Raw genomic sequence first — 25,391 nt, 5'->3', positions numbered from 1 at the left:
CAGGAGGCTTAAAACACCCTAGGAATGTAGGGGCTTCTGAGGAGTCAAAATTATTAGACTAGGACTGATTAAAGGTTTCATTTGTTGAGCCAATACTTGCTGCCAAATTTTCATATCTTTTATTTGTAGATATAGTTAGTATATAGAAAAAAACAGGTAATAGACACGGTATTAGCAACATTAGATCTTTGAGTTAAGTACTTTCTTTGTTATAACCCACTGCACCTTTGTTCCACAGGAATGTAACTTTATATTTAGTACTTTGAGGATGATGCAGAGTAAATAAAAGACTCTTCTAGGGAAAAAGAGCTTTTCTGGTTGATAGACATTTATCCAGGAAGAGAGCCATAAAAATATTAACAAGCCTCTTGGCCAGAAGATAATGTAAACCACCTGAAACCTTTTGTATACAGGAAGGTATGCAAAAAGAAAGGCTGGTCTCAATGAGGGTCAGGACTGCTGCCCCTGCATAACTCTGCATATTCCATTATTTCTTTATGTACAAGTTGGGGTATATAAGCTGATTTTGAAAATAAAGTGGTGAGTCTTGCACCAATGCTGGCCTCCCCCATGTCGCTCTTTTCTCCCCTTTTCTGGCTGAATTCCCATCTGGAGCGTGGAGACTCACCAAGTCTACCTACTTGCCCTGGCTTCTAAGATCCACATGAGAGGGAGCCCAAGGCGGGGCACCCTCCGCTACTCAGGTGGGCTACGGTGGCCTAATGTAGATGGTGCAAACCTCTTGTCTCAAGGTTTTATTAGTTTTCCATGTAAACCAAGTTATTCTGCATCTTTTCTCCACTAATTTTCCTACTACACTATTCTTTCCTAATCTCTTTATATTTCTAATTAAATAGTCCTTTTCCAGACTCTGACTCCATCCCTGCTTCGAATTCCCTGGATCCACTGGGGCTGGACCCCGGCAGCAGGCCACAGTCCTTGGGGTTGCAAGGGTCAGACACAACGCCTACACTACCATAAGAATGGGAGTATAGCTGAAGTTTCAAGTGGACTGAAATTAAGTCCTAGAGCCCTGTTAAAAAGCCAGTAAGTCACTCAAACTGAATATTTTTGTGTGTGGTTTCAGTTTTCTTCAATTCTAGGGGTCTTGTTGACTTCTAAGTTCACATGGGCAGAAAAATGTCTTTTAAAAAAGTTAATTTTGAAATTTATCAGTTCAAAAATAAATCAAAACCTAAACTAAGCAGTTTTTGCTTCAATTTCAAATTCCCAGTTGATAGACAATTATTGACTCATTTTTATTCAAGTGATCAGTTACTTAGGGACAGATTTTCAGGGGCCAGAGTATCAGCATCAAATTGTACAAAGCTGGTTTCTGCTGCAAGCAAATGAACAGATAGAATAGGGTAAGAAGAGAGATTTAAATACTAAACAATGCCTGTTTATTTTGTAATTGTTGCTCTCCATAGTCAGGGAGATATTACAAGAATGAAAATATTAAGTATAGGGTCTGGCTAGTAGTTAATATTTTACTTGTAACTACAAACATTGCCATTCTGGTGATGTGGGATAATCATTCCTTTCACAGTTATACAGAAGTAGAAAACCAAACATTGGTACAAACACCTTAAGAATGTCTTAGGAAATAGGCATCAGTGAATGGTGTAAGAACAGAACAGAATACTGTAAATCATATTAGATACAATGTGGCAACTGAGAAAACCTTCCTTGTGAACACGTTTGAAAAAGCCCCTGTGAATCCATAGAGCAATTACTTACTTAGACCTATATTTGAATGGAGTCTGGATGTTTTATATGGTGTTAAGGAGCATAGAGAAAGAGAAATACTATTTCATAAATGCTATTGTTGTCAATGCATCAGGTTGGTGAAAGTAGTTTGACTTCCAGATTAGTTTAACTGAGAAACATGTGTCTACATGGGCAGCAATTACTGTGATTTAGAGATTGTATATATTACCGACATCTAGCTCTTATATTTTTAGGCACTAAGCTAAACCACATTGCACAAACCCTCTTGCTTAAAGGTGGAAACATGTGGCTATGCTCTCCACAATGGTAGAAACAATGTAGGAAATGTCCAACCAGTCCATACAGTATACTGTATGCCATTACCTTCTTGGTACATCTAAGTCTTTGGGGGCCTAGAACTCAGTGGAGATGTTAAGCATAATAATGCCTTTCTTCCTAGTTCTCTACTTACAACAGTCACCCAAGAAAACTGGTCAACAAGGGACATTCTAGCTAGTATAAAAAAATAACTCTAAACTCTATTGTGTTAAACTGCTGAAATGTGAGTTGCTTGTTTCCAAATCTAGCACTCATCCTAGCTATTATACAAAGACTGCAATATAAAGTAGGTTAGAGCAAAAATTTCAAATGATGGAAAATAACAAAAATAAAACAGAAGTGGAGAATCAAAAGAAAGATCTAACATCTGGCCAATAGGCTCTCTCAGTTGGGGAAAGAGAAGAATAGAGTAGGAATCATCAAAAGATGGTGATGATGGTGATGATGGTTTCTAGAGATAATGAACTTTTCTCTTAAAGAAGAACTAGTGTCAAAAGAAAAGAGATTACTGGGCATGCACTATTTCTCACATTTTTTTTTTTCGAAGTAAAAAGAAAATAAAAACTTTAAAGAGGAAAATTGAAGTTCTTACAATCAGAGGTTATTGTCTAGGATACAAGTTGAGAAAGGATCTGGATACAGTCAGTACCACACCTAGACGTAACTCATCCATTTTAGGCAGGATGATGGGTAGCTAATGTAGGATGGCCTTTATGAAACAATGTACTTCAATATTATTTAACATACTTAAATGTTTTGAAAAAATATTAACAGACATTAGAGCATTTGGAGAAAATTGGTAAATTTGTAAAGAAAAATCAGCAAAATTTAAAAATGCTAAAGCTATAAACTTGTGGGGAAATTTAAAAGAAGATTATCATAATATACTCTTCAACTGAGAAGAGAATGCTATTTACATAGCTGTAATAATATAAATATTGATTATCAGTTTACAAAAAGTATGGCATAATTCAGGCTTTCCAGGTGGTGCTAGTGACAAAGAACCTGCTTGCCAGTGTAGGAGACAAGATACAAGGGATTGATCGCTGGGTTGGGAAGATCCCTTGGAGAAGGAAATGACAATGCACTCTAGTATTCTTACCTGAGAAATTCCATGGACAGAGGAGGTGGCAGGCTACAGTCCATAGGCTCTCCAAGAGTTGGACACAACCAAAGGGACTTAGCACACACATGGCATAACTCATGTAGTGTGGGAAGTAAAATTGTGTGTGTGTGTGTGTGAAAGGATATTAAAGTGAGCCAATACCCTTAATTATCATACATAATAGGGAGTCAATGACTAATGTCTAAAATCTAAATTAAGAAATAAGCATGTAAGCAAATAACTTAGAAAAATGGATATAAGCGCTTGAAGATACATCTAGAGAATTAAAATGGTTGTGCCTGGGGGAATAAATTTACATACTAGATAAGAATGAGACAAATGATGCCACTTTTGTTATTAGCACTAATTTGTTTTATGTTCATGAATATTTTAACAATTTTTAATTCAATAGATTATGTCCAGATGTGCAGGGTGTAGGTTGATATAGGCTTGATATGAATTTTTTATTATTTCAGTTATAGAAAAACGTGTTCTCTGTATATGCATGTAACCCCAGTTTGATGTAATGTCTTGTATATTAGAATGACAGAACCACTAGAGTATATATTTTGTAAAAGGGAATACAATCTTTACTGTCTTTATTCTTTGGGAGAAAATCATATCAGACATATTTGGTCATAATTGCTCCTGAAAGTTTTTCATTTAAAAAGTATTAATTTTCTGAAATGTTCCAGGTGACTGTCATTAAATAAACACCTTCACCCTATTCAAACATAGTGCCTATAATCAACTTTTTGTTCCACGCTAACTGACAAGTCTTCACCAAAGTTGTAAAAAAGATGACCTGCAACATAGATTCAGTCTAATCTTTTGAAAATCAAGGTGGGTAAGATCGACGGATTCACTCCTAAAACCAAAATAAATTATTATTTTAACCACCAAAATTTTACATTTTCTCTCTTATCAATACCTTATACTTTTCACGAAAAATCAATACAATGGAGAAAAATTACCAAAATGTATCAAGTACTTCATATCCCTCCAAAGCACGTACTAACATTTTAGCCTAGTTTTTGCATTCACTCTTCCATTTTAACTGTAAGATTCCCCTTCATGGATCACATGGCAAAGGGATTTGCTTAACTCAATGAAGCTTTGAGATGGGTCATAGTGAAGAGTTCTGACAAAACGTGGTCCTTTAAAGAAGGGAGTGGAAAACCACTCCAATATTCCTGCCATGAAAACCCCTGAACACCACAAAAAGGCAAAAACATATAGCAATAGAAAATGAGCCCCCATGTCAGAAGCTGTCCAATATATTACTGGGGGAAGAGCAGAGGACAATTACTAATAGCTCCAGAAAGCACGAAGTGGCTATGCCAAAAAAGAAACAACCCTCAATTTTGGATATGTCTGGAGGTGAAAATAAAGTGCCATGCTGTAAGAAACAATATTGTGTAGGAACCTGGAATGTTAGTTTTATTAATCAAGGTAAATTGGATATGGTCAAGCAGTAGATGGCAAGACTAAACTTCAACATCTGAGGAATTGAGGAACTAAAATGAATGGGAATAGGTGAATTTAATTCAAATGACCATTTTATCTTACTGCTGTAGGCAAGAATTCCTTACTAGACAGGATGATATCAGTTCCTTTCCAAGGCAAGCCATTCAGCATCACAGTAATCAAAGTCTATGCTCCAACAACTAATGCTGAAGAAGCTGAAGTTGACTGTTTCTATGAAGATCTACAAGACCTTCTAGAACTAATAAAATGAAGCAGGACTATAAGGTTCTTGCCCTCTCACCACACCTCTGTTTGCCTTTTGCCTGTGGAAAGCTCTAGTAAAAATTTAAGTTTAACCAGAAAAGTGAGAAATGCTAAAACAAAGAAAAACTGTCAAAGGAGATTAAATAATAATGATGTAGTCATTAAGCATAGTCAAGGACTTTTACTTCTTTCTCAAGGGCTATAGATATTCTGAGTCATATCCTGTGAGCTGTCTTATAGCTTCCAAAACATCAGGTGGAGAAGTTAACTGCATGATGATCAGATTGTACCCAAGAGATGAGCTGCCACAATTCTGAGCTGACCACACAAGCAATGGGAATGAATGGCTGGAACTGAAGATTAATTGTACCTAAAACAATCACGGTGATGCTGGTCAGACAATTGATGACCAATCTGAAGATAACTGTCACAGATGACTGTGGTATTTCTGCATATAACTCCCTCACCAAACTCTGTGTATAAGAGCTCTCACCCCCTACTCTTTGCGGGAAGCAGGAGAGTTGACCCACCGTCTACCCTCAGTTGTCAGCATCTAAAATAAAACAAACTTTCCTTTCCACCAACTTGGCCTGTTTATTGGCTTTTAAGCAACAAGTGCTCAGACTCCGCACAAATTCCTTTCAATAACACTAACAGCAAGAAAAGATGTCTTTTTCATCATAGGGGATTGGGAAGAAAAAGTAAGAAGTCAAGCGATACCTGCAATAACAGACAAACTTGGCCTTGGAATACAAAATAAAGCAGAGAAAAGGCTAATGGAGTTTTGCAGAGAGAATACACTGGTCATAGCAGAAACTCATTTCCCACAAGAGATGACTCTACACATGGACATCACCAAATGATCGATACTGAAATAACATTGAATATATTCTTTGCAACTGAAGATGGAGAAGCTCTATACAGTTAATGGAAAAAAAAAAAAGAAAAAATAAAAAAAAAAATACCTAGAGCTGACTGTGTCTCTGATCATCAGCTCCTTATTGCAAAATTTAGACTTAAATTTAAGAAAGCAGGGAAAACCATTATATCATTCAGATATGACCTAAATTACATCCTTTATGATTGTACAGTGGAAGTGACCAATAGTAATAGTTTGCAGGCATTAGAGCTGATAAACAGAGTGCCTGAAGAACTATGGACAAAGGTTCATAGAATTTTACAGGATACTGACCAAAATAATCCCAAAGAGAAAGAAATGCAACAAGGAAAAGTGGTCGTCTATGGAGGCGTTCTGAATAGCTGAGGAAAGAAAAGAAGTGAAAGGCAAGTGAGAAAGGAAAACATATTCCCAACTGATTGCAGGATTCCAGAGAATAGCAAGGAGAAATAAGAAGGATGTCTTAAATGACCAATGCAAAGAAAACAATAGGAAAGGAAAGCCTAGATATCTCTTCAAGAAAATATCAAGGGAACATTTCATGCAAGAATGGGAATGATAAAGGACAGAAACCATAAGGACTAACCACAGCAAAGAGTTTAAGAAGAGGTGGCAAGAACATGAAGAAGAACTATACAAAAACGGTCTTACTGAGTGGGATAACCATGATGGTGTGATCACTCACTTAGAGCCAGACATCCCGAAGTGTGAAGTCAGTGGAAGAATTACTATAAACAAAGCTAGTGGAGGTGATGGACTTCTAGCTGAGCCATTCAAAACCCTGATAAGATGGTTGGTACTGCTGACGTTTTACACCCAGTCTGTCAGCAAATTTGGAAAACTCAATAGTGGTCACAGGACTGGAAAAAATCAGTTTTCATTCCAGTCCCAAAGAACGGTCATGCCAAAGAATGTTTTACTACAGTAGAATTGTACACATCCAACAAGCTAGCAAAGTAATGCTCAGAATCCTTCAGACTATGCTTCAGCAGTATATGAACTGAGAACTTTTAGATATACAAGCTGGATTTAGAAAACACAGAAGAACAAGAGATCAAGTTGCCAATATCCACTGGATCTCTAGAGAACAAGGAAATTCCGGAGGGTGTGTGTGTGTGTGTGTGTGTGTGTGTGTGTGTGTGTGTGTATTTCTGCTTCACTGATTACAAGAAAGCTTTTGATTGAATGATCACAACAAACTGGAAAATTCTTAAAGAGATGAGGTAAAGTCTTGACCTTACTGGTCTCCTGAGAAACTTGTATACAAGTCAAGAAGAAACAGAATCAGACATGGAACAACAGACTGGTTCAGAACTGGAAAAGGAGTTAGATAAAGCTGTATACTGTCACCCTGCTTATTTAATTTATATGCAGAGTACATTATGCAATATATGGTGCTGGATGAATCACCAGCTGGAATCAAGATTGCAGGGAGAAATGACAACTTCAGATATGCAGATGATACCACTCTAATGGCAGAAACTGAAGAGGATCTAAAGAGCCTCTTGATGAGGGTGAAAAAGGAGAGTATAAAAGCTGTCTTAAAACTCAACATTAAAAAAACTAAGATCATGACTTCCAGTCCATCCCTTCATGGCAAATACATGGGGAAAAAATGAAGCAGTGACAGGTTTTATTTTCTTGGACTCCAAAATCACTGCAAATGGTGACTGCAGCCTTGAAATTAAGATACTTGCTCCTTGGAAGGAAAGTTATGGCAAATCTAGGCAGCATATGAAAAACAGACACTTCATTTTACAGACAAAAGTGCATATACTTAAAACTAATGTTTTGCCAGTAGTCATGTATGGATGTGAGTGTTGGACCATAAAGAAGTCTGAGTGCCAAAGAATTGATACTTTTGAGCTTCTGTGCTTGGAAAGACTCTTGAGTATTCCTTGGACTGCAAGGAGATCAAACCAGTCAATCCTAAAGGAAATCAAACCTGAATATTCATTGGAAGGACTGATGCTGAAGCTCCAACAGTTTGGCCACCTGATGCAAAGAGTCGACTCATTGGAAAAGACTGTGAAGTTGGGGAAGATTGAAGGAAAAATGGCAAGGGGATGGTAGAAAATGAGGTGGTTAGTTATCTTCTCTGAATCAATGGACATGAATTTGAGCAAACTCTGGGATATATTGAAGGACAGGGGATCCTGGAGTGCTATAGTCCATAGGGTCACACAGGGTTTAATACTAGTTAGTTGACAGAATAACAACTGTAGAATTATATTGTGTACATAATTTTTTTTTTTACTTTGTAACATTAGACATAATCTTTATGATAACTATTTTGCTTACATTTTAATGACTACAAAATCTTTCTTATTAGTAAGACTATTGTGTATTTAATAATTTTACTTAATGTTTTACGTTTGTTTTTTTGTACCTCATACCATGTTGCATTGAATATCCTGCATACTAATACATTTAAGATACTTCATAGAACAAAATTACTACAATTAGTATTGCTGCTACTGCTAAGTCGCTTCAGTCATATTCGACTCTGCATGACCCCATAGATGGCAGCCCCCCAGGCTCCCCCGTCCCTGGGACTCTCCAAGCAAGAACCCTGGAGTGGGTTGCCATTTCCTTCTCCAACAACTGGTATTAGATCATCTTAAAATGATAATTGATAAAATAGTTCCCCAATCCATACATATAATAACTAATATCAGTACAGTACCATTTGCATGCTTTGATGGTGATATCTGGAAGAACATGGGACTCTTCATCAATGGATACTTCTTTCCTACATACCATAGGTTATACTATGTTCCCAAAAATGTTATGTTCCCAAAAATGTTCCCTTAATCTCTAGATCTCAAATGTGGTACTATTTAGAAATACAAATGCTGAAATATAAATAAGCAAATTTTAAGTCATAATGCAGTAATGTGGATCTTTAGCCCAATATAGCTGGTGTCATGATAATCAGAATGGAAGAGAAACAGACACATGAGGAGAGAATGCCATGCAATGGGAGAGGCATAGATGGAAGTTGTGCAAATACAAGCCAGGAATGCAAAGCATTACAGGCAAGCCATCAGAAACTATAAAGAGGCAAGGAACGGTTTTTCCATACAGGTTTCAGAGAAAACATGGCCTTGCTGATGTCTCAATTTTGGACCTCAAGCCTCCCAAATGGTGAGGCAACAAATTTCTGCTGTTTTAAAACACACATACTTCGTGGTGGTTTGTTATGGTACCTCTATAAATCATAAACACTATACAAATTACACTCTCCCACAGGTATGTGGGTTTCCCAGGTGGCTAAGTAGGTAAAGAATTCACCTACAATGCAGGAGACATGAGTTTGATCCCTGTGTTGGGAAGATTCCCTGGAGGAGGGCATAGCAACCCACTCCAGTATTCTTGCCTGGAGAATTTCATGGACAGAGAAACCTGACGGGATATAGCCCGTAGGATCAAGAAAAAGTTGGATACAACTGAAACGACTCAGCATGCAAACGTTCACACAGATGTATACAGAAAAACATACAATTCCTATCCTACCTTCCCCTAGTTTACTCTTGGTACTCTCCTATTCATTTTTCCTTCTTCAGGAACTTTTCTGTCTATACTACTAATCCAGATAAATCCTTCCTATTTCAATCTTTGAACGCATCTGCCTCAGGTCACCTAAGACACTATGCATATCAGCTTGCTTCAAAACCTCCAGATTTTCTCCTGCTTTAATTATCTCTAGGGCATCAAGTCTCTCTTTGTATTTGCCTATCTTCCAAAGAAAATTCCAGTATCTTTCTTTTATTTATTTCTTTACTCTCTCACCTTTGGATATTTTTTCCTCACTTAAAGACTCATTCAAAAAAAATTACATTTTTGTTTTTCATTGCTTCTTAAAAAGAAGAAAAAATAATTATGTAAAGTTAGAAATGATATGAGAGACTCTAGTATGTTTATTATTTAAAAAGACTTTTTTTTTTTCACTATGAAGGGGAGCTATCTTACAGCAACTAAGAATCAATAATGAGCTTACTCAATGAGTTACAGTTTAGATTGACTTGTTATTTCCATGTGAAGTCATCATGTTTCTTGTCAACTAATATGCTTAAAAATGAATTTTAATAACAAACTGCCACATTATTCATTTTAGCTGATTTATAGCAATGTTTACAGAACTGAGAACATTGACTAAAATAACTTGCTGTTGTATTTGTCATCCAGGCCTCTAAATTTTATAGAAATTTAGTACTTCTTTTTGCTTAAATTTCAATTATACCTCAGTTTCCTCAAAAGACTGTTACAAGGCAGAGGGAGAAGGAATTCCCCCTATAAATATTATGAGACCACAAAGCCTCCAAACTTAGTAAAAATGAGAGTGCTCCCAAAAATGCCTTAACAAGACAAGCTTCTTAGTCACTTTTCTAATGGCATTGCCATTCCCAGAGGTCCTGGATGTAGAAACTCTGAAGTTATCACTGCTGTCATACTTTTCCTTTTTTTCTCAAAGGTAAGGCATTCATTCATAAATGTCTAGAACCTGGTATGATATATTCACTTTAAAAGTTTTTTTCTCCCCATAAACAACTAACTTAGGCCTTCACTAACTTACAAAGTAAAGACATAGCCCTCTCCTTCCCCAAATAGCTTCCAGAATAATGATACAACTTCTCTCTTTGCAGTAGAGGAATAGTCAGAAGATCTTATTTTGAGATCACTCTTCTATAACAAGTCTCACTGCATGTGCAGATGTAACCTGTTCTACACTATGCTTTTATGCTGCTGCAATTGAGCCTTGGGCAACCTATGCAAACTGTTGTACTAGCTGCTGATTTTGCAATGAGTAAATCTGTGATTCAAAGATGGACACTTTAAAACACATATGGACACAGGAAAGACATCCACACTATATATACGTGTGTGATATATATATATACACACACACACACACACACACATATGGCTTTATAATATATATTTACACATTTATATATATTATATGTAATATATATTATATTACATGTATATATGGCTTCCCTGGTAGCTCAGTTGGGAAAGAATCTGTCTAAAATGCAGGAGAACCCAGTTTGTTTCCTGGGTCAGAAAGATCCACGGGAGAAGGGATAGGCTACCCACTCCAGCATTCTTGGACTTCCGTTGTGGCTTCACTGGTAAAGAATCTGTCTGCAATGCATGAGATCTAGGTTCAGTCCCTGGGTTGGCAAGATCTCCTGGAGAAGGAAACAGCTACCTGCTCCAATATTCTGCTCTGGAGAATTCCATGGACCAGTCCATGGGGTCACAAAAAGTCGGGCACGACTGAGTGACTTTCACTTATAGCTTGTACTTATATATATGCTATCATAGACATATACACATGAAACATGCTAACTTGTGACCTTATAAACAGGATATGACAACTAAAAATCGACACTTGCCATCTGCCTCTAAAGGATTAAGTCCCTACCTACTGCAGTCACTGGCCTTCAACACATCCTGAAAAGAGGTCATAGTGGAGATCAGGAATGAGTCACTCTGTGATCTGAGAAAAACTTACAGAACAGGACTTCAGACAGTTAAATATATGTAGAAGATTTTATGAGCCCCAATTCTAGCATTTTCTAATATCTAGAAAGCGCTTAACTCATTAATGGTGAATCTGCTCCTCCTGACTATTAACAACCTTCTTATTAAAGTAGCAACCGGCCCTTGTCAAAATGTGTGCTTGACTGCAAGGTCTCTCTTCATTAAAATCATATATAATGCTGAATTTACCCTTAACTCTTGGGAGCAGTCTCTCAGAATTTTCTGAGACACTGTCTCTCAGGCTATAGTCTTCATTTTTGCCAATAAAACAATTCACAACTTTCATGTTGTGCTTTTTTCTACAGTTGATAGATTAAAAACTCAGATCCTTCTAAATTTAACAGATCTCTGTTTATATTGTTTATAATATTGATACAAGCTTAAATTTGCTTAGGCAGATTAGGAGTTTCCCCAGTGGCTCAGCGGTAAAGAATCTGCCTGCAGTGCAAGAGAGGCAGGAGACACAGGTTCAACTCCTGGGTCGGGAAGATCCCGTGAAGGAGACACAGCAACCCACTCCAATATTCTTGCAGGGAAAATCCCAGTGAACAGAGGAGCCTGGCAGGGTATGGCCCATGGAGTTGCAAAGAGTCAGACAAGACTGAAGGGACTAAGCACATTAGGCAAATGTATAGTATGGAGTGTACATCAGGGCATAGCATTTAATAACGCTAAATTTCCTGATTTTGAAAAATGTGTTGTCATATTTAACAGACTGTAATGAAATATACATTAAAATGTGAACATTAAAGCTGAAAAATATATATTAAATCTTTAGAATGAAGGGATGCAATATCCAGAATTACAAGTAGTTCAGACAAAAAAACTTAAGAGAGAGATTTGTAAAATTAGTGTAGCAAATACAATTACTGAAACTGGGTGAAAGATATAAAGGAGAAACATATATATATATAAAGGCCCCCCAAAAGGCCTCCAGAAGTCTATTGATCATTCACGCTCTGTTGCTTCAATAGTGTCCACCTCTTTGCTACCCCATGGTCTGTAGCTTGCCTGGCTCTTCTGTCTATGGGGTTTCCCAGGGGTGATCTTCTGGACCCAGGGACTGAACACATGTCTCCTGCATTGCAGGCAAATTCTTTACCATTGAGCCACTGGGGAGTCTCCACTGATCTGGTATAGATAAATTTACTAGATCTCCTGCAGTAAGGAAGAATCTGCTGTGACCAGGTCTTAGTAGTGTCTCTAATGACTATATAAACTGAATAATAAGATAGGTCTTACGAGATGGGAAACTGATTGAAATTAGTAATAAGTAATTTGTTTCTCTGGTTCAATCTTATCTCCTTACAGTAGATATTTCCTTAAGAAGTAGGAAATAAGAGTCAGATACGATTTAGTGACTAAACAACAGCAATTAAATAATTGGATGCTCGGTCTAAAATGGAGATAATAACTAAATGCATAAAGATAATTAAAATAAAGGCCTCTATGAGTTTAGTTATCATAATTTCACAGCCCTACAATACCAGATTAGAACAGTCTTAACTACAGTTTTTTGTTTGTTAGGTTAGACTAATGAGCAAAGTAGTCAATAATCTCTCTAACTTATGAAGAATACCTTTGCTTTTATATAGAAGTCAGAAATCACCTGAGTGATTTCGAATGAGTTCACAGAAGATTCTGATACAGAAATACATAAAATTTCATGTAAAATATATCTAAATAAGGAATATAGGAAGCTCATCAAACCCTTGTTTCCACCAGTGTTTGCTACTAATTATCCTATAGGTTTTGACCCAAATGCTTATATTCACTGTTTTACAACACCCTGATGTGAGATACTTGCTAAGAATATTAGCAATCATGAAACCTCGTATTTTGGTGTTTTTATTTTCCACATTTAATACTATTTTTAAATTTATGGATTTTCTGCGTATAAATGCTAAAAGCATATAAAACTGCTTAGAGACTCAAGGAAATCAATGTTATTTTAAGTTTTAAATTTTCTCAGTATTCTCATACCATGTCTCTACAAACGTGGAAGTTTCATACAGAGAGCAAAATGATCTCAAGAAATGAAAGACCAACATTCCATTTTCAAGCATCTGTAATATACTGATTACTTCACAATTTCTATTTTTATATATCCATATGGATTTATCTAAAAATATATAGGCACATGCATCACCATATATTGAAATATATTATAAAATATAGTATCTAGGAATGCATACTCAATGAATCAGTATGTTGAAAATTCAGAAGCAAAGCAATAAATTATTCACATACATAAGTATATTATCTACATATGATTTTCTCTTCCTATATACATGTATACACATATTTGTGTATATGTGTGTGCATATGAAATAAATGTAGCTAATGTTCACAATTAAACAAAGCTATGTTAAGGATATAAGGGTGCACCCCAAAACAACACCAGAAAATCTTGTGGATAGACAGCCATATGCTTATTTGACAGGCAAATTTCTCAGCCCTATTTTTTTTTTACGTCACCTTCTGCTTTTTAGCATGTTCACTTCCTTAGAAGCCTAAGTACCAATTCTCAGTTTCTTAAATATTGTCTAATGTTGCAGGAAAACAAGTAAAGCTGTGCCTAAAGAGACACAATCAAGCTTCCTGTATGGATGGTCATGGATTAAGGATCCTTATTTGCATTTTTCAAAATCACATTTGCACGTTTTCCTAGGGCATGAATCTGTGGTGACATGTTGGTATCACACGTCTCAAAACGTGATCACAGAAATAGAACTATGAATAACTGAGGTAACTGAACGGGCCCAAACCATAAGAATATAATTCAGTGCATTCATAATTGGCATATCTGCACTTAGAAATATCTAGCATTGTGAAATGTTTTATGTTAGCTTTATAAAGGTAACTGAACATTAAAAATGTTGATGTATGGCAAAACCAAGACAATATTGTAAAGTAATTAACCTCCAATTAAAATAAATATATATTAAACAAAAATAAAATAAAATGAAAAAAATTCTTTTTAGATTTGTGCACCACTGATGACTTTTTGGTGATGTTTCTCTTAAATTGTCTTGATAGATGGTGTTGACTTTTATTCCATAAATCATTAAAAAATTAGACTGTAGTAAATTATATTTTAACTCATTGAATTACTACTGGAGAGGCAAATTTCTGGCTCTGTATCTACTGAATGAACTTAGATTCATTATTTAATTTTGCTATATACTTTTCATTTGTCTTAAAACTGAGGTTGCATGCCAGTACCATACTGGAATCATAGTTAAAAGGAAGATTGTAGAGACAAATTGGGCTGGAATCCATGTTCTGCCATGTACCACTTGTGTGACTTAGCAATTTCTACTATCCCTGTGCTTCAGTTTCCTCATCTGAAGAAAGATGGCATATCTTAGAGCTTTTATGAGTATTATGGATCAATTTATATTACAAAAATTAACATAGGTTCTTTTCTATAATAAGCATCTAATAAAAAGTAGCAAGTAATTAACCAGCACATGTTAAAGACAATAATGCTACAACATATTCCTCAGAGACATGAAACAAGTTGTCTCATAGGTTGTTTACAGGAATTGAATTTAAATTAAATGTATATGTGCGTGCATGCATATTAAGTTGTTTCAGTAATGTCTGACTATTTGAGATCCTATGGACACTATCCCAAAAGACTGCTCTGTCCGTTGGATTCTCCAGACAAGAATACTGGAGTGGGTTGCCATGCCCTCCTCCAGGGGATCTTCCTGACCCAGGGATCAAACCCGTGTCTCTTATGTCTTCTGCATTGACAGATGGGTTCTGTACATATATATATATATACATATATATAAACACACAGAGTTGAGCTCCCTGTGCTATACAGCAGGTTCCCACTAATTACCGATTTTATATATGGTAGTGTATATATCCTGGAGGAGGGAACTGCAACCCACTACATGATTCTTGCCTGGAGAATCCCATGGACAGAGGAATATGGCAGGCTACAGTCCATGGGGTCGCAAAGAGTTGGACATCACTGAAGTGTCTTAGCACACACACATGGTATACATACATCAATCCTAATCTCCCAAAATCCCAATAGCTTTTCTACTTCTAGACATATATTTCATATAACTATTTACAAAAATATGCAAAGATAAATGATCAGAGTTGCATTACTGATATTATTGAGATATTGGATAAACACAACTTTCACAACTGTTTTAAAATGTTGACAGTTGTCTTGTAGCTGAGTAAAGATGACAAAGGAAAAGTTTATAAATATTGTTAATGTGGGAAAATACAGAACAATGTGATCTCATTTAGTATATATGTGTGTGTGTTTAAAGGCAAAAAATGGAACAATGTATATGAACATGTGGTGAAAAGGTAATTTCAGAATACATTTAATGTTAACAAAAGCAACAAATCACTTATAGAAAATAGTCTGTGCAAAAAAATTCTCTATCCTAGTAATATAACATACTCCAAAGAGTTAAGAGTAGCTAACTCTTGTTGATGAGATGCAGGAATCTATGCTTTCTATTGTATATGTGTTTGTATCACTTGATCTTTTCATAGAAAGTATTTATTCCTTTTGTAATAAGAATAACACTTGATATTAAAGCAAGTCTACACAAAGCTATGTTAACCAATATAAAAATACCATTTTGGGGACTTAACCAACCTACTATGTTACTCTAAGGAAAAATCAAAGTGTTACGTTTTATATCTTATTTTGCTTATATTGTCATCCATTGCTTCCAAAGCTATCTTCTCCATGCCCACAACTGTGGTTCTGTGTATGCTGTTATCTCCTGCTTGCACTTCCCTTTGTCTATTCAAATTCTGTTTAATCTTTCCACCACTTTCTTATGAAATCTCATTGACCTATTTAATCCACAGTTCTGGAATTTCTATCCCTAATTTCCAAATTGACTATCGTTTATCTTAAAGTGCTATATTCTGTTGGTGTTTCATTACTATATTTTTTTTCTAAAAACTACGGTAATTATTTATATTCCTATTCTTTCTAACTCGGGGGGTTACCTGTTTGAGAGATATTCTTATTTAAATTTATTGATTTTTCTCCCAGTAAACTACTCATAATAACTATATCTGCATAGTGAACAAAAATGTTGCATATTTGGTTGATTGATTTACAAAGTAAGTACAATTTAGATAGGATAGTTACCTTTTTGGCCAATATTTACATATTCAAGAAAATTATTCCCAACCTCAATGTGATAAAAAGTACATGTTCAAATTTCTTACTGCCTGGAGAAAAGAATAATGAAGTCTGAGTCTATAGGGAAAATACACTTAAAAGGCATTTTCACAGAATGCTTCTAGCAAAACAGATTTTGCGCTCCTGAGAAGTTTCTAATATCAATACATTAGGAGTCCCAAAGCATTTTTACATGATCTGACTGTGGAGAATTTAGTGCAAGTTACAATATCCATTATTGTCTGTAGGTGAGGTCAATTTTTGTTATGTTTTTATAGTGTTTAATTTTTTTTTAAGCAAAGTTTTTCCCTTGGGAAAGGAGAAGTTAAGGAAATGAATTGTGTATGTTGGTTTACTATCTGAGTTTTCTGTTTTACTCACATTAAGAATGTAGAAAGTGATATACATATCCTGTAAATATCATGGTTCAATTCAGTTCAGTTCAGTTCAGTCACTCAGTCGTGTCCGACTCTTTGTGACCCCATGAATTGCAGCACGCCAGGCCTCCCTGTCCATCACCAAATCCCGGATTTCACTTAGACTCACGTCCATCGAGTCAGTGATGCCATCCAGCCATCTCATCCTTTGTTGTCCCCTTCTCCTCCTGTCCCCAGTCCCTCCCAGCATCAGAGTCTTTTCCAATGAGTCAAGTCTTCGCATGAGGTGGCCAAAGTACTGGAGTTTCAGTTTTAGCATCATTCCTTCCAAAGAAATCCCAGGGTTGATCTCCTTCAGAATGAACTGGTTGGATCTCCTTGCAGTCCACGGGACTCTCAAGAGTCTTCTCCAACACCACAGTTCAGAAGCTTCAATTCTTCAGTGCTCAGCCTTCTTCACAGTTCAACTCTCACATCCATACATGACTACTGGAAAACTATAACCTTGACTAGACGAACCTTAGTAGGCAAAGTAATATGTCTTCTTTTGAATATGCTATCTAGGTTGGTCATAACTTTTCTTCCAAGGAGTAAGCGTCTTTTAATTTCATGGCTGCAGTCACCATCTGCAGTGATTTTGGAGCCCAAAAAATAAAGTCTGACACTGTTTCCACTGTTAAGAACTACTAAACAGAATGCCACAAAAATAGGACTAATTTAAATATGAAACGGAAATGTAATTTGAGGCATCAGCCATCAGAATAGGTGTACTGAATCTGCAATACACACATGATATATATGGAATATATATATATATATTTATAACGTATATAAAATATGTGAAATATATAATGCAGGAGAAAGAAGACACAAGTTTGATCCCTGGGTAGGAAAGATCCTGTGGTGAAGGAAATGGCACCCGACTCCAGTATTCTAACTGGAAAATTATATGGGCAGAGGAACCTGGTGGAATACAGTCCATGGGGGCCAAAGTGTTGGACATGACTAAGCACATTATATCTTTTTGTGTGTCTGATCATGTCCCTGTTAGTAAATTTCTAATCTAGAGCCAGACATCCTGGAATGTGAAGTCAAGTGGGCCTTAGAAAGCATCACTACGAACAAAGCTAGTGGAGGTGATGGAATTCCAGTTGAGCTGTTTCAAATCCTGAAAGATGATGCTGTGAAAGTGCTGCACTCAATATGCCAGCAAATTTGGAAAATTCAGCAGTGGCCACAGGACTAGAAAAGGTCAGTTTTCATTCCAATTTCAAAGAAAGGCAATGCAAAAGAATGCTTAAATTACCACACAAATGCACTCATTTCACATGCTAGTAAAATAATTCTCAAAATTCCTCAAGCCAGGTTTCAGCAATACATGAACCATGAACTCTCTGATGTTCAAGCTGGTTTTAGAAAAGGCAGAGGAACCAGAGATCAAATTGCCAACATCTGCTGGATAATGGAAAAAGCAAGAGAGTTCCAGAAAAAACATATATTTCTGCTTTATTGACTATACCAAAGCCTTTGACTGTGTGGATCACAATAAACTTTGGAAAATTCTGAAAGAGATGGGAATACCAGACCACCTAACCTGCCTCTTGAGAAATCTGTATACAGGTCAGGAAGCAACAGTTAGAACTGGACATGGAACAACAGACTGGTTCCAAATAGGAAAAGGAGTACATCAAGGCTGTATATTGTACCCTGCTTATTTAACCTATATGCAGAGTACATCATGAGTACACTGAACTGGAAGAAACACAAGCTGGAATCCAGATTGCCGGGAGAAATATCAATCATCTCAGATATGCAGATGACATGACCCTTATGGCAGAAAGTGAAGAGGAGCTAAAAGCCTCTTGATGAAAGTGAAAGAGGAGAGTGAAAAAGTTGGCTTAAAGCTCAACTTTCAGAAAACGAAGATCATGGCATCCGGTCCCATCACTTCATGAGAAATAGATGGGGAAACAGTGGAAACAGTGTTAGACTTTATTTTTTTGGGCTCCAAAATCACTGCAAATGGTGACTGCAGCCACGAAATTAAAAGACGCTTACTCCTTGGAAGAAAAGTTATGACCAACCTAGATAGCATATTCAAAAGCAGAGACATTACTTTGTTGACTAAGGTCCAGCTAAACAAGGCTATGGTTTTTCCTGTGATCATGTATGGATATGAGAGTTGGACTGTGAAGAAGTCTGAGTACTGAAGAATTGATGCTTTTGAACTGTGGTGTTGGAGAAGACTCTTGAGAGTCCCTTGGACTGTAAGGAGATCCAACCAGTCTATTCTGAAGGAGATCAGCCCTGGGATTTCTTTGGAAGGAATGATGCTAAAGGTGAAGCTCCAGTACTTTGGCCACCGCATGCGAAGAGTTGACTCACTGTAAAAGACTCTGATGCTGGGAGGGACTGGGGTCAGGAGGAGAAGGGGACGACAGAGGATGAGATGGCTGGATGGCATCACGGACTCGATGGACGTGAGTCTAAGTGAACTCCAGGTGATGATGATGGACAGGGAGGCCTGGCATACTGCGATTCATGGGGTCACAAAGATTCAGACACGACTGAGTGACTGAACTGAACTGAACTGAAATATAATGAAAAGAAACAGAAGAAGTCTGCACTGACTCTCACCATAGAAATGAGAATATTGAGGTCCATAATGTTAATGAACACAAAAGTTAGTAGTAGAATTTATGTTTCATCATTTCTTGTTTCTTGTTGTTTTTTTTTTTTTCCCCAGGTGTCTCTTGTACATGAAAACTGTTGAAGTCATCTGAAATATAATCGAAAGAACTATTAATAAAATAATAAGTTTATTAGAACTTACTTCCTTAAAAGGACACACTATCTTGACATTTTGACAGTATCTCAAAAGGGGAAGGAGGGGAAGAAAGAAGTGGGAAATTTATAGTACTTTTAAATTGGGCCTGTAAGAATTAAATTTTCAAAGTGGAGAACTTACTAGGATTGGAGAAAGTTTGTGATATGTATATTTTAAAAATGTTTAAGATATATTTGGCAGATGCAATAAAAAGATTATCTTTAAGTGAGTCTTAAGGTGCATAAGTGAGTCTTGAGGAGTCTACTGTAGTTAAATTGTTGCCTAGTTCTCCAAGTCAGTAGACCAGTATGTCTGATAAGTCTATGTGTAAGAATTTCCTTAAAGAATAGTTGTTATTCATTGTTTTATCTTTTTCATAAAAAAGTTTGTTAGAAAACACAACAGCATTCTCAGTTCCAGTTATAGTCCTTCTTATCCCAAGCTGAAATTGGACTGGTTCAGTGAAAAGTTCAATTCGCACCATGGTCTGAAGAGTCATGAAGAAACTTCAGGATTCCAGTGCTGGCTGTTTCAAATACTATGTATAGCACATTTTTTGTACTTCATAGAATATTTTTATTTTGGAGTAATTAATTGGACAATAGGAAATAAATTGAATTTAAAGTTTTGAAAATTGCATTCTTAAATGCTAGAATATAGATAAATATTTAGGAAAAGATTACCATAAGAATTTTCAGTCTAACTCAAATCAGGAACTGAGATTCCCCAATTAACCTATGACTACAAATCCTATTCTCAACCCTCCAGATATTTAATTATCATAATTTTTAATGTTTTCTGGATATTATTAATAGTATCGAAAATCAGATGTAAGCAAGAATATAAATTTAAAAAATTAAAAACATAAAAAAGCTAATATGTTTCTAGGCTACTCTGATTTTTAAACAATGACTCTTGGTCTCACAAACTCCATGGGTGAGAATTTCTATAAGCTTACCAACATTCAGCATCTACCTTTGTCAATCATGACATGCTTGATTTTTCCCACTCTCTATGCCTTCTGTAAACCGTGATATAATGAGGCTCAAGAACAGAAATAGGCCATCCAAAAGTATTACTTTAAATCTCAAATTGAGGCCTTTATTTGAATGGAATCAAACTATCTAGTGATCACTTTTTTCTGAGTTGGGGAAAATATATGTCAAAATATATCCTCGTTGTCTATGATGATTAGGAAGTTGCACAGAAGGGAGTGGTGAAAAGCTAATGTTAAATCACAGCACCCCATTAATATTTCAGCTTCTAAGTAAAATATTTGTTAACATGACTTAGGACCATGGAAGTATGACTATTTCAGAAAAGTAGGCACCTATTGCCTTCAGTAGTGTGTTTGAGAGAACATCTTAATTGATTCTTGGTAAACAAAGCCAGGAAGATGTAAATAAATGCTAATCTTAAAAGTGAATAGTTTATTTCTATAAGATTTAGTTCAGTTCAGTAACTCACTCGTGTTTGACTCTTTGGAACCCCATGGACTGCAGCATGCCAGGTTTCCCTATCCTTCACCAATTCCCATAGCTTGCTCAAATTCATGCCCACCAAGTTGATGTTGCCATCCAACCGTCTCATTCTCTGCCATCCCCTTCTCCTTTTGCCTTCAATCTTATTCAGCATCAGGGTCTTTTCTAATGAGTCAGCTCTTCACAACAGATGGCCAAAGTATTGAGTTTCAGCTTCAGCATCAGTCCTTCCAATGAATATTCAGGAGTGATTTCCTGTAGGATGGACTGATTGGATCTCCCTGCTGTCCATGGAACTCTCAGGAGTCTTCTCTGACATCACAGTTCAAAAGTATCAATTCTTCGGCACTCAGCTTTCTTCACAATCCAACTCTCACATTCATACATGACCACTGGAAAAACCATGGCCTTGACTAGATGGACCTTTGTTGACAAAGTAATGTCTCTGCTTTTTAATATGCTCTCTAGGTTGGTCATAACTTTCCTTTCAAGGAGTAAGTGTCTTTTAATTTTATGGCTGCAATCACCATCTGCAGTGATTTTGGAGCCCCCAAAAATAAAGTCAGCCACTGTTTCCACATCTATTTGCCATGAAGTAATGATACCAGGTGCCATGATCTTAGTTTTTTGAATGTTAAGTTTTAAGACAGCTTTTTCACTCTCCTCTTTCACTTTTATCAAGAGGCTCTTTAGTTCTTCTTCGCTTTCTGCCAAAAGGGTGATGTCATCTGCATATCTGAGGTTATTGATATTTCTCCCTGCAACCTTGATTCCAGCTTGTGCTTTATCCAGCCCTGCATTTGGCATGATGTACTCTGCATATAAGTGAAATAAGCAGGGTAACAATATACAATCTTGACATACTCCTTTCCCAATTTAGAACCAGTCTGTTGTTCCATGTCTGGTTCTAACTATTTTTATTCTTCAAGATAAATTGTTAAAATTAATGCACTTATTTTTAATTAAATGTTAATGTTTATTTGGAAATGAAAAATCCCTTCTAAGCTAAAGCAATAAACAGATTAGATGTAATCAAACTTGAAGTTAATCTTATCTTTATCACATAACCAAAGTTATTCATCTCTTTATTGGGCAAATGTAGATACCCATTAGGAAAGTGTGTCTTCAGTCACTCAGTCTAGTCTAACTCTTTGCACCCCTTTCTACGGGATTCTCCAGGGAAGAACACTGGAGTGTGTTGCCATTTCCTTTAGGAAAATCTCACTTTATGTTTGTGTCTATGGACATGTGAAGGATAGGAAATCACTTTAATAAACACATATTGCATAGTTACTCAGGTATTTTGTTGCTTGCCTAGGAAATTCAAATTTTAAATATCTCAATCCAATAGTTGACTAACAAAATAGAACACAAATTATATAATACTAGAATATTTGGCCTCAGGTGGTGAAGATAAAATGACATTTGGCTGAATATCACAGGGAAGTAGAGGATAGTTACATACTTGTGGCTCTAAAGTCCTTAGCAAAGCAATGTCCTTGTTTATTGTTTTTTTTGACAGCAAGAATGAGTTCACTATGGTTGGTGCATTGCATGGTTAATTGTTTCTCTATTAGATTTTTTTATTACTATTTTTAGTCTTTATTAGTTTCCTATTTTGAAAAGTATTATTCAACTTAGGTAGAATTTGTGGGTTGATATAAAACTTGTTACATTCATCCCCTACTGATTCTGACAATCTTAATGGAAATTTTGGTCACAATGAATCTATCATTTTATGGAAATCTTGAATTTAGTCTTGATTTAGACACAAATGTATATATAAGTCAATGTCCAAGTTAACTGTCATCTGACTATGAAAAGGAGAATCCTGATTTTTTTTTTTTAAGGGCATCATGGAGAGTATTTATTTGACAATTTTATTTACATAGTAGATCGTTACTTATTTTAATAGATCTGATGTCAAAATGGAAAAAAAAAAATGTTCTTTAGCCCAGGATCCAAGGGTAACAGTTATGATTTGAGATTAGAGAATAGCTCACAAGTTATTAGAAATAACTACAGCCTGCAAAATTGACAATGAAGGATAGATTGTGAGGTCATGAGGGCTTACAGATATTATGTTGCTGGTATCAATACAAATCTACAGGATTTTTTTTAGCATTCAGAGAACATTCTCCTGAAATGTTTGATAGGAAAGGAAGAAATCCAGAAATTGTTTTCCTCTTAAAGGAGCTTCATTAATCTTTGCTCCTCAATTTTTACTCCTCAGATATGTGTAACAATTGCTTTTCCAATGATTATTCTTCTTATAATATCTTCATGTGTCCTCAAAAAGATACTTCTTCTGATGCTTAATGACAAGGAGGAGTATTAACTGACAAAAAAATCAACTTATTTTGAGTCTTATAATGTTTTTGTGTCAACAGTTTTCTAAATGCTCAATTAGAGATTAGAGATCTGACAGAAGACTTTATTCCATTTCAGATTCCTTTTTTTTTTTTTAAATTTCATTGCGTTTCTGTCATCCCTGTTAGGTCTGCTAGGTTTTCCCTCTCTGTTAGGTCTTCCCTTGTCTCTCAGATGGCTAAAAAAAAAAAAAAATCTGCCTGCAATGCAGGAGACCTGGGTTCAATCCTTGGTCAGAAAGATCCCTTGGAGAAGGCAATGGAAACTCACTTCAGTATTCTTGCCCGGAGAACTTCATGGACAGGGGAGCCTGGTGGGCTACAGCCCATGGAGTCAAAAAGAGTCACAGACAACTGAGCAACTAACACATTCTGATATTCTGTCTTCAGGTCATCAAAAAGCATAACAGCAGGGGTCAGGTCTGCATTGGGGTTTACTTCTGAATGTTGTCAAAAAGTATTAAAAATTCAATTTTGAAGATGGTTTAGCTTTGGAGGTTTCTGGCTGAACAAGAGTTTAGTGAATCAGGAAAAAGTTTTAGAGCACAGAAACGTTTCGAGCAAAGGAAGGTGGCAGGGAAATAGTAGGGTAAAAGCCATTAAGTCCAAGTTTTGATTGCGCTGTATCTAAAGAAGAGATTATTTTAAAGCTTACTTATTTTTCACTTGCCTTAGCCAATAATATTTTAGGAAAACAATCTTGGAATTTGATTGTTTTAAAACTTCCTCATAGAAATAAAATATCCAAATCTTTAAAAGTTTGGAATTTCACTTCCATTCCACTGTAAGACACCTCTTAAGTGCATAGTTTTGTTCACATCAATCGTTCCTAATGGAATATGGTTTTGCAATAAAGGTGTGAGCTATTTTTCCGTGCAAAAATTTGCATAAATATTAAATACATTTTGATAAGTTAAAGAAGTAGACCAAAGAATTACATGCCTGTGAAGAAATGCATTCTTATGACATCCTGGAAAAGGCAAAACTGGAAGAATTGTTATAGACTGAATTATCATATCTCCTTAAAATTTAAATGTTAAAACTAAATGCCCAAGATGATGAAACTTGAAAGTGGGATCTTTAAGAGGCCATTAACATGAGGGCAGAACTCTTGTTAATGGAATTAGCATCCTTATCAAACACACCTCAGAGAGATCCATGGATCCTTCTATCATGTGAGAACACAGTGAGAAGACTATGAGGAATAAACATTTGTAGATTAAGCAACCCAATATGGGGTATTTTTGTTATTTCAGATCAGGTGGATTAAGACAGCCACCTATGGATGAACTTGAGCCTATATATAGTCTCTGTTATACTGATTGCATCAGCGTTCCTCTAAGTTAATTATGATATATAATTAAAACAAATCTGGATATTTGATGGAGAGGTGTCCCCACCTTGGTCTTCTTAAGGTGTTTCTGGCTGTTTTTATCCTTTTGATTTCCATATGAATTTTATAAGAATAAAAAAATAACTCATAAATTTTGAGTTTCAAGATTTCAACAACATTAATGATTTTTAATAACATTGTTTTAAATCCAAATATTTATTTGAGGAGAATCACAGTCTTAAAAATATTGAGTCCTCAAAACTATGCACATTGTATTTATCTTTACATATTTGTATGTTTCTTTTATCTATATTATGTAATAATTATTGTGCTGAAATAGAAGCCTTGCTTTTTGGTTGTTATGACCAGATTTAGTGTTAGGCATATAATGCTTCTATGATACTTTATTATTTCCCTTTTGAGTTGTTACTGTATATTGACATCAAATTGATTTTATATTAAATTTTACCTGAAAATATGTCTAGATTATTA

Source organism: Ovis aries, chromosome 15, assembly GCF_016772045.2.
Source record: "Ovis aries strain OAR_USU_Benz2616 breed Rambouillet chromosome 15, ARS-UI_Ramb_v3.0, whole genome shotgun sequence".
Classification (NCBI taxonomy): domain Eukaryota; kingdom Metazoa; phylum Chordata; class Mammalia; order Artiodactyla; family Bovidae; genus Ovis; species Ovis aries.
This window is presented reverse-complemented; position numbering follows the sequence as displayed.